The sequence below is a fragment of the Silene latifolia genome, chromosome Y (assembly GCF_048544455.1).
Source record: "Silene latifolia isolate original U9 population chromosome Y, ASM4854445v1, whole genome shotgun sequence".
Lineage (NCBI taxonomy): Eukaryota > Viridiplantae > Streptophyta > Magnoliopsida > Caryophyllales > Caryophyllaceae > Silene > Silene latifolia.
The window spans coordinates 47,908,020-47,924,261 of record NC_133538.1 but is presented as its reverse complement, the minus strand read 5'-3'; the positions used below and the strand labels follow the sequence as shown (position 1 = coordinate 47,924,261).

At 40.2% G+C, this 16,242-nt stretch overlaps 1 non-coding gene across 1 annotated transcript; it reads right to left on the bottom strand.

The window, feature by feature from the left end:
* Positions 1-15,397: 15,397 nt before the first annotated feature.
* On the bottom strand, positions 15,398-15,502 carry LOC141636215 (small nucleolar RNA R71). Its single transcript, XR_012540842.1, has one exon. It is a non-coding gene; the product is annotated as a small nucleolar RNA R71 (small nucleolar RNA).
* Positions 15,503-16,242: the final 740 nt, after the last annotated feature.

Below are 16,242 nucleotides of genomic sequence, written 5' to 3'. Positions count from 1 at the left end.
AGCGTAGTTAAGGAACAACAGCGGATGAACGGTGGTGGGAGGCGGATCGTGATGTCGGTGTCGGTGTCGGTGTCGGTGCCGGTTAATTGGAATGTGTACCTTCCAATTGTTCTATGAGAACTATGAGAACTTGTGATTGGAAATAAGGGTTAGGGATTTAAAGGTGTGGACAAGGCCCTCGGGAACTGCGTCCGCGGGATCCACACTAGGCATAATCGACTCGAGGTTCTTTCGAATCGAATTAAGACAAATTAGAGTCGCCACCAAGTTTTTTGGGAACTTGGAACCGTTCAAGTCAACTTTACACCTTTCATCGAAAAGCATAAAGCCAATCGACTACGAGTGATTAAAGATAAAGACTTGTACCCTATATCACTCGATTTGAATGACTCTCGTAATCCAATGGTATTTAGACGGATCCACAAACCATAGATCTTGAGTAAGAGGTGAGGGTACGTGTTAGGAAGCCCATAAGGACACCTAACCCCGCCCGTCAATAACGGCCTCTACTAAGTCAAGTGTCGGATTTCAAACAAGGTCATAGCTACTATGATATATGATATGCAAACATCATTTTCAAAACCTTAACATGTGAAGTTTCTATGTCGATTTAGATGCAACTAAACTAACTTTGTCAAAGTTGTAATTTAGAATGTGGGTTGATTGATCTAACAACATATAAACGGAACAAACAAGGCTTAGGGGGAATGGGGGAGCCGTTGGGATCTACCCTATTACAACCCAGGCATTTCATGCCGACACAACGAGGAATTAAAGATACAACTCGATCTAAATACAATCGCTATATACAACACCGTACATGACACATTACACGGCCATTCGGCCTAGGAAACCGTGCACAAAGGGGTGGCCCACGACTTACATGACTCACGGCCTTGGGTCACTCCTCGTAATGTGTGCTTTCACTTAATCTCATCGAATTAGACATAGGGCTACGCACCAAAGCATGCATTAGCATAAATCGGGCCATGTTGCTTTAAACAACATGCGATTTACTACGCTCTTACATGCATTGGGGCACAACCATCTAACCAAATAAGACTAAGGTTTTGAAAGAGGTTTTGACTCGATAAAAGAAAGCTAACTCGAAAATTACAACTCGATAACAAACGATAAATTACAAGCGACAAAACAAATAAAGAACGAATGTTGCAAAACAAACGAAACAAGAAAAAACCAAAGGACACGGCCAAGCCTCACGGCCTAAAGCCACGTCCAACCCTAAGTCCTAGGTCGGGTTCATTAGTTAGATCGATTGATTGCGAAAAAAGTTCGAAAGCGGGCTAGAAAACAAGTTAGAAACGACGTTGATCGATTTGAAAAGATACCTTGCAAACGCGCATTCTACACGGCCTAAAGGGGTCCAATTAGGTCAAGTTTGCTAATTAATTTAACTCATCGAGTGTTAATAAGAAGGTGCTAATCACGCACTCTTATACTAGCGAGAAATTAGGTGAAAGAGAGAGATGCATTCGATTTAAGTTACAGAATTGTCGATTGATTTTAAAAGCTATGTCGAAGCACCCGAACATGTCTAATTAGGTTATTTAAATGATCGAATGTCGTCTAAATAAGTCATATGTTAACAATCAGAGGTCGTATTAACATGTAAATGGTCCAGGGGTAGGTCGAATCACACGAGAGAAGAGAGGGGTCAAAAGCGAATAGTGAAGTCAAAAATCCGTTTTATTTATGCCCTACCTTGAACACGAGGATATGTAAATGAGACGGGGGTGTACGACCGACTAATGTAGCGGTTTCTTTCCCATCTCAAGTCAACGCGGGTGTTCATGGTGGTACTTTAACTCATACTCGGACTAAACTAGTTTCGTAGTTAATTATAACAATCGATAAATAAAAACGATAAACGAATAAAAACAAACTATAAAAAACAAACATAAAAAAATGAAATAAAAGGCAGAAAGAGGAGAATTTGATGCACCCTCAACCTACATGTATCGTTGACACCGTCTTGGGTGGTAATCGATGGTAGATTTTATCTCGAGAGGCCGTCGTCGACGAAGAAACAAAGCAAACAACACGTTTTTATCGAATCTGGACAGCAACTTTCAAACAGCGATTTCTCTCTCGTTTCACGATGAAAATTCGATTTAAAAGATGTTTTGAAAACTAGAAAGAGAGTAGAACAGAGATCTTAAACCAAACCCCTGCTCGTTTTGAGTTATTGGGCACGAAAAACGAGCACAAACAGAACTGGACAGACAGGAAAACCCGCGAAAACAGAGTGTATAACACTCTGTTTTTCGAGGGAATTCGTGTACTCTCAAGGGCAATTTGGCTCGTAAATCTTTGTCTAATGTGTAGATGGATGTTGTATGGTTAATTAGGAACAAGAAACTCGAATTTTAATGGATGTTTGAAGGAGGAACGAATTGTATTTCGAAGAGGACACACAAACTGTTCCAGTTTGCAAGTCGGTTTTGTGGAGGGTTTTTGAGAGGCAATTAGGGTTTGTTTCTGGGGTTTAAAGCTTGTGAGTGACGGTTGTATGTATGGAGAACTTGGAGGAATGAATGTATGGTGAAGGGGGGGTATTTATAAGGAGTTAAAGTAGGGTAAAAGGGGGGAGAGAGGCAGACGGGCCTGTTCGTGCATAGCTGATGTCCAGCAGCTTTGGTGAGGGTTTGAGAGGCTTTGTGAGGGGTTTTCTTGGTGGTTAAGCTAAGGTAATATGGGTAGGATACTAGGGTATGGGTTAGGGTTAATGGGTACGGGTTTTGGTGGTATTTGGAGCGGGTTTTGGGCTCGGGATTTGGCACGCAAAACAGGGGAGCTGCTCGTGTTTTGCGGGCTGTTGGGGGGTGTTTGGGATGGGTTTTGGGCCGTGGTTATGGGGTTCGAACTGGGGTTGGATGGGTAGAGGCTTAGGTTGGTTAGTGTACTCGAGATTCGTGCCAACTCGTAAAGAAAACGGGCTCAAAAACCGAGCTATAATCGAGCTCCAAAACACGTGGTTAAAACGAGTTTTCGATTTTTAAATCGATTTTTCAAATCGATTAACACATTAAAATAAATGACTTTTAAAATCAAATATACTCATAAAATGATTTTTCAAATTAATTATTTATTTTATTTTCAATAAAATAAACTTGAGAAAATAAATTCAAAATAAAGTAAAATAAATTGAAATCGCCATAAAAAAAAACTAATTTAAATATCATTTAAATTAATAAAATGAATTCACTTAAAAAAACATTAATTTAAATATCATTTAAATTAATAAAATACTTCATCGACGACGCCCATTCTACATCGTAAAACGAGCTCCAAATAATGACAATGACAACTAAAGAAATACATGTGTCCTATCATCATCGGGTGTTTGTCGGGTCTCTATAAATTCCAATATCGACGGATACGGGTATCTACAGAGCCCCCACTTTGACCGAGGCTTGGACAAGGCGAAAGTCAAAGTATACCCCAGGTCTCTTTCGACCTGAGGATTCTTCGGGTCGTTTATAGTCCATTAGACTTGCGTATATAAGCTACTTGACCATAAGAAGAGATCATACCTGAAACTTCGTTGGGGATTGACTCTTGCTTCTGTTGTGTCAAATTATCGTCATTGGTCGTCGACCCACAAATTGCATATATGGTGGATTGAGCCTTATCCTTAGGCGCCTACGTATCCGTTTCTGATGGAATCAAACCCGCGTCGTAGTTAAGAATCGCCGACACATGCCCAAAGTTTATCATCTGCTGGCATTTGTCCAAAATTCATCATCTGTTGACATTTGCCCAAAATTTATCATCTGCTGGCGCTTGTCCGAATGGGACGGGACCTTCCGAGGAGGTTGCCGCCGCTTTCATCATTTGCTTTCAGCTACGGAATTCTTCCATTTCATACTCTTGTATTGAATTGAATTCTTGGTGGATGTCATCCTTTACATCTTGATAATGGTCTCTGAAGCCAACGGCTTCAGAGCCCCCAGTTTGCAATGGCTCTAAAGTCGAAGACTTTAGAGCCCCCAGTTGAAGCATATCCTGCTACATTTAAAACATAGAAAATGTACAAGCAATAATCATCACATAAGCACATTTGGATCATCGATCTTGAAATTGGATCATTTGAGAAACTGGGTCATCGACCTTGAAATTGGATCATTTGAAAGATTGGGTCATCGAACTTAAAATTGGATCATTTGAAAGACTGGGTCATTGACCCGAAAATTGAATTTGAGAATTTTGAATAATTGGGCCATCGACCCGAAGTTTGAATTTGACATCACTTGGAATGTTGGGCCATCGACCCGAAATTTGAATTTGAAACGAATCATTTGGATGTTGGGTCGTCGACCCAAAATTTGATTTTGAACTTTGAGATTTGAACTTTGAGATTTGAACCTTGACTTGAAATGTACCACTACTTGGATCATCTATCCATAATTCGCAAAAAGTTTTTGAAATTTCGAAATTCTGAAATATTTGGCATTTTGAAATCGAACCTTGACGGGTGAGCAGGAAATACGACTCAGACATTCTGTATGACCCGTAAGTAACGTGGGCGTAGCCCGCTACCGTAAAACAAAAAGGAAAATGAAACCGTAAGTGCGCACGGGTTTTAATTCAATTATTAACTTGTTGGGGGTAGAAATGTAAATAGGCCATTCTGGCGCCCAAAAAACGGCAAATGGGAATCACAAGGTCGTCGGACTTAGGACGGAGATATCATATGGCATGGGCGTGCTCCCGAGGACACATGGGAATCAAGATCACTTGGCATTGACAAGGTGGATTAAACTCACGGAGCAACAACGTTAGCTTCGCCTAGACACTAAACACAGACTGATTTGATGAGAACAGTTGGACATCACACATCACTCTTGTTGGGAACATTCTGCCACTCTTCTCCTCGCCTCCTTTCTTTTCAGCGAGTATTCATCATTTCTTGCCACCGCCTTCTTTCTTTTCAGCGGGCTTTTCATATTTTCTGTTCCCAACAGAAACCTACATCTATATGACTCGGCATCTTTGCCTAAACCGTTCGATAAAGCTCATTTTGAGACTTGACACTACTCATCTGAATCTATATCCTTATCCTAGCCTACATCGAGTGCTAAGACCGACTCAAACAAAGGTGGCTTCATTTGGACTTGGTTAGGACCCGTAAGAAACCGACAAGATGACAACTTGGATGATGGGTGGATTGAATCCCTTGTTCAGAAGGACTGCCTACGTATTCGCATGGAGCGAAATCAAATCCGACGTAGTTCGATCAAGGTGCATAAACTTGGCATTTTGATTGTGTGTACACACTCGAAGGTTTCACCTAAGGTATCATGTCATATCCCATTCTAGCCTGTAAAGTACCGTTAAATCCCGTGTTTGGGTTTAGGTGTAAAAGGCTTGGATCTTTTGGGATGTGGAGCTTGGTAAAAATAGGTTTGTAAGGTAAACCATCATTCTGAAGGTTTGTTTTGTGGTGCTAAGGCCAAGGGCTATGGCTGCTGATGTGGTTGGAATGGGTGTCTCGGGTTTGATGAACCACGAGTGAAAATGGGTTGAAAAAAGATGTGGGTTCAAATTTCCATGTTTGGACCCTAAAGGTTGGGTGTAACAACACAAGCGGAATAATTCTCAAAATTCCCGACTATCCCTTTGTAACTGTCTCAGGAAGGACTTAGAGGGTAAAGAGGTTACTACTTAAGCTTTTGGGCTTCGCCCATTGAACTTCAACTATGGGTACTTGACTTGACTTCTGGCCTCTGTAACTTCGACATTCGACCAAAAGCATTCTGCAATAACTTCAACATCTTTTTTTTCTTTTTTTCCTTTTTCTTTCATCACTTTTCTTTTTTTCATTTTTCTTTTCTTTTTTTCATTTTTCCAATTTTTGAAAATGATCTTCTATTCATTCTCTTAGTCACAAATGGATACACCTTGAAAACTGGGCTTCGCCAACTAATTTGGGTAGGAACTAACAATTCCTTGTTAGAACGGGTTGATATCTTCTCTCTTCGAGATGGGATGATTTTGTTGGGGAAAAGGCTTGCCTTCCATCATCGATAGGGGAAACAAGGAGCTAGTCCGGGTTTGTCATAAAATCATCTAAAAGCTTGTCACAAACATTGGTTCAGATGGAGGTTTTCTACCACCAGACATGGAATAGGTAAAGGAATCACACACGGGATCCTAGTGTACCTTACATTTTGAAACAGGACATATTTCTACCCCAGGGATTCCTTTGAGTGTGTTGTGCGTTTTCTCATGTTTCGGAATGATTGAGGATTGGAAACAAGACATATTTGGACACGAAACTGCAACTTTTTTATTGGAATGAGAAATGCTTAACAGACTCGAAGAAACGATTCCTAGGACACATCCTAGGTCATCGCGGAACAAACGACTCAACTTCAAGAAAAGAAAGACCTAGACTCGACTCGACTAAGATAAGAAAACAGATCCCGACTCATAATTTTCAAATCTGGTCTTGAGCGTTCTCTTGTTCAGCTGTCAGCTGTCAGCTTAGATGCTCGGCTCTTGTCCACGATCCCTTTGATGATCGGCCTCCATCCCGAGGTAGTCCTCTGAGGATCTACGCCAGTGATGAAGGTTGGTGAATCGAATTGTCTTTTATTAACTTCGTTAATGAGAGGAGTACATTGTAGAGCGAGACTCCCGACTTGAATTTCATTCTTTGGGTTTGGCAAGAATTCAGAGCAATCCACAAACATTTTCCCGATAAACACTCCTTTCAAGTGACATGGGCGGATAAGATGGGAATAATCGACATTGTCTTCAACAGAAACAAAGTTAGTGTGATCGCCAAATGGATTGGTGATGTTATTGGGTTTAATAGTGGGGATCGGGAGTGTTCCATTCTCAATCATGTCTTGGATTTCGTGCTTCAGTCGATAGCACCTTTCAGTATCATGGCCTTTCCCTTGATGAAAGGCACAGTAGGCATTTGGTTTATACCATTTACCTTGTTGATCAGCGGGAGGGTCCGGAGTTGGACCAATAGGCTTCAGCTTTCCTTGGGCTATAAGCCTTTGGAGAGCGTATGTATAAGTGCATCCGATATCGGTGAATGCCCTAGGTGTTTGGCGCTGCGGCTTCTTCGATTGCCCTTCTAAGAGATTGATGGCTTCATCAATATGGGTCGTTGCTGGGGCCTTGCCCTTAGACGATGAGGCCCCTTGGTACCCTTTCGGCTTTTCAGCCTCTGCCCTTATGACATCATCTTCTACCTTTATCCCGATTCTTATCAATTCTTTGAAGAAGCCAAAATTCTGGTATTTCAGAGCATTGCGGTAAATAGGTCGTAGATTCTTTACGAACTTATCTACCATTTCAACTTCGTCAGGCTTCTTGGCTAATTTCACGCTTTCAGCGCGCCATCTTGCAAGGAATTCAGTAAAACCTTCTTTGTCTTTCTGTGTCATCACCTCCAATGTTCTTATGTTGGTTTGAATCTCGACATTATCAGCATAGTGCTTACAGAACTCCACCATCCCTTCAGTGCTAAGTACCCCTTATAGGCCTTAACATGGTGGACTGGATCTTGTGCCCTTAAACTTTGGGATATCAGTGAGTACCATGTTTGTGGGCAACTTATCCTGAACTGGGGCATAGCCCTAGCATTTTCATAGTGGATGTTCTTCCCCTGGGAGAGCTTCATACGGTCTTCAATGAATTTGAACCGTTTCTCCAGATCAGTCAGAGGTGGGGTAGATGAAGAGGAATCTTCACCCAGCTTAGATTCGATTGCATCCATTCTGGTCATCATGAGGTTCACGGCGTCAGTGAGTTTGTTAACAGCATCTTCCATTGCTTGACGTCGGGTTTTTGGCGGCCTTTCTACAAGAAAACCCCGAACTGAGTCAATATTCGAATGTAAGAGCCCCTGCACACTTAAGGACACGACACCAACATGACTCAAACAAAAACTCGACTTAAGACGGATTAACCAAAGGTTCGACTCACGGTTGGATTTAGACCTCGATTCATTTTAGACTCGACAAAACGACATGACTCGATTTGTCATAGCTCGATTCTAACTGGACTCGGTGTGACTAAACCCGTGATTGGACCAACATAGTCCTTAGGTTCGAGTGAAACGTCCTAAAGGGCCTAGCTTGGACGTTTCTGTGGACTATCCTAGACCAAATGGTCGACCGACATGACTCAAAGCCCAAGAGGTGAGCTTGGGTGACCCAACAGGGTCGTGTTCTAGACTCTTAGAACGAAACACACCCGGCCTAACACGGCCATGACCCGGACACGACTTGACGCATTTCATGCTTGGTTGAGGTTCGAGAGGCATTTTGGATTGATTTTGAAAAACGAATGATCGATTTGAAAAATGAGATTTGAAATGGGCAGCATGCCGGCTATAAAAGCTTGTTTTGGCCAAAATTTCTAGTCCTATTTGGGCAGCATTCCGCGTTTTTAAAACCATGCTTATTTTGAAAGTAAGTTGTTCAAAAGTTCGGTTTTGAAATGGACATGGAAAATTTTGAAAAGACTCGGGAAAACACCTTGCACATTGTCATTCTCATGTTATAAGGATGTATGCTCCTAGACATCTCTAAGTCTCGGCAAGTCTTCTATAAGAAGGTCTATGCCCTCCATCCTTTTGCGGTCTTATAGAGCAAGGGCCTTAAGGTAAAGTACCTAGAAGAGCGTCCCCACCATCAAGAAACACGCGAGGTGAAGTGGAAGCGAGCAATGTGCAGCTTCCTAGCATTGTGGGACGTCGCCCCCCACGCATCACAAAGAAACGCTGCGACGGCCCGGGAAAATCCTTAAGGGTTTATGCATGAATCGTAGCACTATGAGTAATGTTTTACTTTCCAACACTTTCTTTTCAAGGTTCACCTCGGAGGAAAAGACCCTAGAAACAAAGTGTAACTAGTCCTCTTTTCCCCAGCAGAGTCGCCAAACTGTGGACAAGGCCCTCGGGAACTGCGTCCGCGGGATCCACATTAGGCGTAATTGACTCGAGGTTCTTTCGAATCGAATTAAGACAAATTAGAGTCGCCACCAAGTTTTTTGGGAACTTGGAACCGTTCAAGTCAACTTTAAACCTTTCATCGAAAAGCATAAAGCCAATCGACTACGAGTGATTAAAGATAAAGACTTGTACCCTATATCACTCGATTTGAATGACTCTCGTAATCCAATGGTATTTAGACGGATCCACAAACCATAGATCTTGAGTAAGGGGTGAGGGTACGTGTTAGGAAGCCCATAAGGACACCTAACCCCGCCCGTCAATAACGGCCTCTACTAAGTCAAGTGTCGGATTTCAAACAAGGTCATAGCTACTACGATATATGATATGCAAACATCGTTTTCAAAACCCTAACATGTGAAATTTCTATGTCGATTTAGATGAAACTAAACTAACTTTGTCAAAGTTGTAATTTAGCATGTGGGTTGATTGATCTAACAACATATAAACGGAACAAACAAGGCTTAGGGGGAATGGGGGAGCCGTTGGGATCTACCCTATTACAACCCAGGCATTTCATGCCGACACAACGAGGAATTAAAGATACAACTCGATCTAAATACAATCGCTATATACAACACCGTACATGACACATTACACGGCCATTTGGCCTAGGAAACTGTGCACAAAGGGGTGGCCCACGACTTACATGACTCACGGCCTTGGGTCACTCCTCGTAATGTGTGCTTTCACTTAATCTCATCGAATTAGACATAGGGCTACGCACCAAAGCATGCATTAGCATAAATCGGGCCATGTTGCTTTAAACAACATGCGATTTACTACGCTCTTACATGCATTGGGGCACAACCATCTAACCAAACAAGACTAAGGTTTTGAAAGAGGTTTTGACTCGATAAAAGAAAGCTAACTCGAAAATTACAACTCGATAACAAACGATAAATTACAAGCGACAAAATAAATAAAGAATGAACGTTGCAAAACAAACGAAACAAGAAAAAACCAAAGGACACGGCCAAGCCTCACGGCCTAAAGCCACGTCCAACCCTAAGTCCTAGGTCGGTTTCATTAGTTAGATCGATTGATTGCGAAACAAGTTCGAAAGCGGGCTAGAAAACAAGTTAGAAACGACGTTGATCGATTTAAAAAGATACCTTGCAAACGCGCATTCTACACGGCCTAAAGGGGTCCAATTAGGTCAAGTTTGCTAATTAATTTAACTCATCGAGTTTTAATAAGAAGGTGCTAATCACGCACTCTTATACTAGCGATAAATTAGGTGAAAGAGAGAGATGCATTCGATTTAAATTACAGAATTGTCAATTGATTTTAAAAGCTATGTCGAAGCACCCTAACATGTCTAATTAGGTTATTTAAATGATCGAATGTCATCTAAATAAGTCATATGTTAACAATCAGAGGTCGTATTAACATGTAAATGGTCCAGGGGTAGGTCGAATCACACGAGAGAAGAGAGGGGTCAAAAGCGAAGAGCGAAGTCAAAAATCCGTTTTATTTATGCCCTACCTTGAACACGAGGATATGTAAATGAGACGGGGGTGTACGACCGACTGATGTAGCGGTTTCTTTCCCATCTCAAGTCAACGCGGGTGTTCATGGTGGTACTTTAACTCATACTCGGACTAAACTAGTTTCGTAGTTAATTATAACAATCGATAAATAAAAACGATAAACGAATAAAAACAAACTATAAAAAACAAACATAAAAAAACGAAATAAAAGGGAGAAAGAGGAGGATTTGATGCACCCTCAACCTACATGTATCGTTGACACCGTCTTGGGTCGTAATCGATGGTAAATTTTATCCCGAGAGGCCGTCGTCGACGAAGAAACAAAGGAAACAACACGTTTTTATCGAATCTGGACAGCAACTTTCAAACAGCGATTTCTCTCTCGTTTCACGATGAAAATTCGATTTAAAAGATGTTTTGAAAACTAGAAAGAGAGTAGAACAGAGATCTTAAACCAAACCCCTGCTCGTTTTGAGTTATTGGGCACGAAAAACGAGCACAAACAGAACTGGACAGACAGGAAAAACCGCGAAAACAGAGTGTATAACACTCTGTTTTTCGAGGGAATTCGTGTACTCTCAAGGGCAATTTGGCTCGTAAATCTTTGTCTAATGTGTAGATGGATGTTGTATGGTTAATTAGGAACAAGAAACTCGAATTTTAATGGATGTTTGAAGGAGGAACGAATTGTATTTCGAAGAGGACACACAAACTGTTCCAGTTTGCAAGTCGGTTTTGTGGAGGGTTTTTGAGAGGCAATTAGGGTTTGTTTCTGGGGTTTAAAGCTTGTGAGTGACGGTTGTATGTATGGAGAACTTCGAGGAATGAATGTATGGTGAAGGGGGGGTATTTATAAGGAGTTAAAGTAGGGTAAAAGGAGGGAGAGAGGCAGACGGGCCTGTTCGTGCATAGCTCCTGTCCAGCAGCTTTGGTTAGGGTTTGAGAGGCTTTGTGAGGGGTTTTCTTGGTGGTTAAGCTAAGGTAATATGGGTAGGATACTAGGGTATGGTTTAGGGTTAATGGGTACGGGTTTTGGTGGTATTTGGAACGGGTTTTGGGCTCGGGATTTGGCACGCAAAACAGGGGGGCTGCTCGTGTTTTGCGGGCTGTTGGGGAGTGTTTGGGATGGGATTTGGGCCGTGGTTATGGGGTTCGAACTGGGGTTGGATGGGTAGAGGCTTAGGTTGGTTAGTGTACTCGAGATTCGTGCCAACTCGTAAAGAAAACGGGCTCAAAAACCGAGCTATAATCGAGCTCCAAAACACGTGGTTAAAACGAGTTTTCGATTTTTAAATCGATTTTTCAAATCGATTAACACATTAAAATAAATGACTTTTCAAATGAAATATACTCATAAAATGATTTTTCAAATTAATTATTTATTTTATTTTCAATAAAATAAACTTGAGAAAATAAATTCAAAATAAAGTAAAATAAATTGAAATCACCATAAAAAAAAACTTTAATTTAAATATCATTTAAATTAATAAAATGAATTCACTTAAAAAAACATTAATTTAAATATCATGTAAATTAATAAAATACTTCATCGACGACACCCATTCTACATCGTAAAACGAGCTCCAAATAATGACAATGACAACTAAAGAAATACATGTGTCCTACCATCATCGGGTGTTTGTCGGGTCTCTATAAATTCCAATATCGACGGATACGAGTATCTACAAAAGGGACTAGTAGACTAATTTTGTCGAGCTTGTCATGATTGAACCGACGGAAATATATAGCCGGTAAAGAATTAACGGTTCCGACTGCAAATCCGTAGGAAAAACATGTAATTTTGTCGAAAGTTCTTTCCCGGGAAATGGATGGGATTTGCCTCCAATTGTTCCGACACTCTTCCGTCGGAAAGGTTTATATTCCGTCGGAATTTTTAATACTCATCCGACCATGCCTTACTCCGTCGGTCCAATCCGTTGGACAATACATAATTCCTACGGTTTCTTCTATCCGTCGGCCCACTTTCGTCGGAACAAAGACCCTTTCTTGTAGTGAATATTGAGGCAAGACCCATATGCTGATGGGTCAGTCCCAGTTCCAAAGTATGACCCAATGACGATTAATGGCTCATTCTTGAGACGGTCTGTAGAAGGCTCGAGCTTCAACAAGGAGAAGGTAGTGGATTTTCAGCCTAAATCCACCGATGCCGGTGTAAGAGATCTAGAGGAGAGGGCTAAGTTGCTTCTTACAACCCCTTATCCGTAGAGATTGGTGCCGACAAAGGAATAGGTATCGTTTAACAAATTTGAAAATGTTATTCGTAGTTTAAACGTGCAAGTTCCTTTTCTTGAATTAGTTAATCAAGTGTCTGCTTACATGAAATTTATGAAGCAACTTTTGTCTAAAAAGAAGTCACTTGAAACTGTGCAATCTGTCGCACTAACTGAGGAGTCATGTTCTTATTTGACCCATACTGCACCTCACAAGCTAGAAGACCCAGGTAGCTTTTCAGTCCCATGTAGTATTGGCACCTTTTCTATTGAGAAGGCCTTGTGTGACCTAGGAGGCAGTATTAGTGTAATGCCTTTGAGTCTTGCTAGGAAGTTAAAATTGACTAGGTTTGCAGTTACTAACATGACAGTACAGATGGCTGATTGATAAGTGCATATTTTATACATTTTAACCCCCTATATTAGCTTGATTTTACATGTCTTTATCACTTATCTTGAGTGTTTTATAGCTAATATTTGCATTTCTAGTTGTTTTGGATACTTTAACATATTTTGTAGGGAATAAGCTTTTTGGAGCTAAAATAACTACAAAGTACTAAAAATTGCAAGCTAAGAGGAAAGAAGACCAAATGGACTAAGGATTGGATGTTGCATGGACTTTGTGCCTCAAGTTGCATGGATTTTTGCATGAGAATTTGTTGGATCAATTAGCAAAATACAAATGAGATCAAACATCCAAGTCAAGCCCAAATTGCAAGTCAAAAGTCAAGGGGAAAGCATGGGATTCCAAAAGATCTTAAGATGCCAAATGCAAGCATTGCTTAGGGTGATTAATCGCACATTTAATCACCCACATAGGATTCTCCAAGGAATTAAGAGAGGAGTTAAGGCAAAATACCGAGGAACACACGGCCCCGATCGGGGCCGCCCAACCCCGATCGGGGTTGCTTGCTCGTTGGTTCTTACGTTTTTCCCCTCCTCTCCTATAAATAGGAGAGGCATTCCTAGGTTTTGGGCATCCCATTTTACGTCCAAGTTTACTACATTAAGCCTCAAGCATTATAAGTTTTCTCTCATTATTTTTCATTTCAAGTTTAAGTTATTTAAGCATTCCTTAGTTAATCTTTCAACACTTTGTATTTCAAGAGATTCTCAAGCATTTGTTATTCAATCTTTTGGTTATTAGTTGGTTGTTCTTCCTTACAAGTCCTCTTTTATAAGGTATTTCTTAGTACAAGTTTACAATTTACATCATTGCTTTAGTTATCACATAGTTATCATAGTCAAGTATTTCATATTTATTTAGTTTTGCTCTTTTCATATGTTATATCACCTAATTAGTATAATTCATATAACCATGTTCAACATTCTTTACAATTTAGTTTACATTTTACATCTTAGTATGAGTAGCTAAATTCTCTAGTCTAAAGGCTAGGGGAGCCATGCAAAATCAAAACATATAATATGATTAAATAAAGTTCATAATAATATTGTTCAATTGCTTTCATCACATGTTTGCTTTGTTATGCTTAATCATTGATTATCGGTCGTAGTCGTAGATTAAAACTTGTTTATTCGTTCTAAAGTCGAGAGGCACGGAATTGAATTAGACTAAGCATGTGTGGTAGGACGACCTAGTCATGGACGAGAGTTTTTCTAGGACCCGGTCTATGGTTGATACTAATACCGTAAGGTGGGTATCTTTAAGCCTAAGTAATTGACAAGATTATTAGTATCAAGTTTATCATGTTCATATGTTTAACTTTGCATGAGTGACCCGAACCCTTTAGACTATCTTTTATCATATTATTTACATTGCAATTCTTATTAATCATCAAACCAAACCCAAATCGTAATCGACCTTAATAAAAATCCACCCATAGCAATTGACGACGTAATTCCCGTTTCCTTGAGTTCGACCCCTAATACTACATTAATTTGTGTCAAGGGAATTTATCTTTGCATAGGTACGCGATAAACCTATCAAATTTTGGCGCCGTTGCCGGGGAAACGGTTTTATTGCTTTTTGAATTGTCGATTTTTATCTTGTTTTCCTTTGTCTTGGGGAACACTTGTTCCTTGAGACCGTTACTTATCACTTCTCTAGAAATTGTTATCTTATGCCCAGGTCCTCTCGTAGTGGAGAATTGCTTTCACCGGATTCCGATCCGGAGAAAACATTTAGGAGAAGACGACGTTTTTGGAGAGAAGTGAAAGAAGCCACTTCTCCCGTACAAGTTGAAAGTGCTAGAAAGTCTTACTTAGACGATCTAGAAGCCCTTGAAGAGGAGGAGGTTTCTTGTTCATCATATCCATCACCATCACCATCTACTACCAAAAAAATGGTGAGACTTTCCGATCACTCAAAGCCCACCGCGGCTATGCTTCCGGCCGGAATCACAACCACTCAAATCACCGCGCCGGACTTCGAGATCAAACCGGCTTTTATTAGCCTTGTGGAGAGAAAGCAATTTGGAGGAAGTCCTTTGGAGGATCCCAATTTGCATGTGCAAAACTTTTGTGACTATTGCTCCATGATCCGGCAAACGGGCGTCACCCAAGCCCAAATAAGGGAAATACTTTTCCCTTTCTCTTTGAAGGACAAGGCCAAGCTTTGGATCAATAGCCTTGACCGCACCACCTTGGGAATCACCAATTGGGAGACATTGGCTCTTACTTTTTACCAAAAGTTTTTTCCACCGGAGAAAACTCAAACCTTGAGGAGCCAAATCACCGGATTCCGTCAACAAGCTCTTGAGAGCTTATATGAAGCTTGGGAGAGGTACAAAGTGTTGGGAAATGTGTCCTCAACAATAGTGCGATCACATGATTTAAATATTATTATTAAATCTCATATAAAGAATACGTAAGGGATGATTCATTATATTGTCAACTGATCAACATAAATCGGTAACGATTGGCTTGCTAGCTGTCGTGGGACGGTGGTGGTCAGTTAATCCCTTAAGGTCACACCTAAAGGATGATGTCCTTATCCGTAAAGCTGATTAATTGTATGACGATACAAGTTAATCAATTCCTTAAAATTGAACAATTCAATTTGTGAGAGAGAATATTGATATCTTATTGTAATGAGATTAAATAAGATTTATTTTAGTAATAAAATGCTTTATTACTAAAATTGTTTATTGTTTGAGAAACAATAAAGATAAGAATGAATGGTTGATTATAATTACAAGATATTGTGAATTATAATTACATGACCCATTTTGTTTATGTGATCAACTATCACTAGTCAATTTATTGGATGTAATTTAATTAATTCATGAAATGATATTTATGTGATAAATATACATTAAATTAATTAATAACATGTAATATATTACATGAGACATATTGTGTGACAAATGACAAATTGACAAAATAAAATGGTAGTCCATATTATGGAGGATGGACCGAATGGAGGGAGTTGTGATGGTATAAGATTGATTTATTTTATGATAAATAATCATAGGCCTTGCTTTTGTAGCCTTACACCTATCCTACTTTGTCTTACACACCTACACATTGTGAAGACAAAAAGAAAGGAAAAGATGCTTTC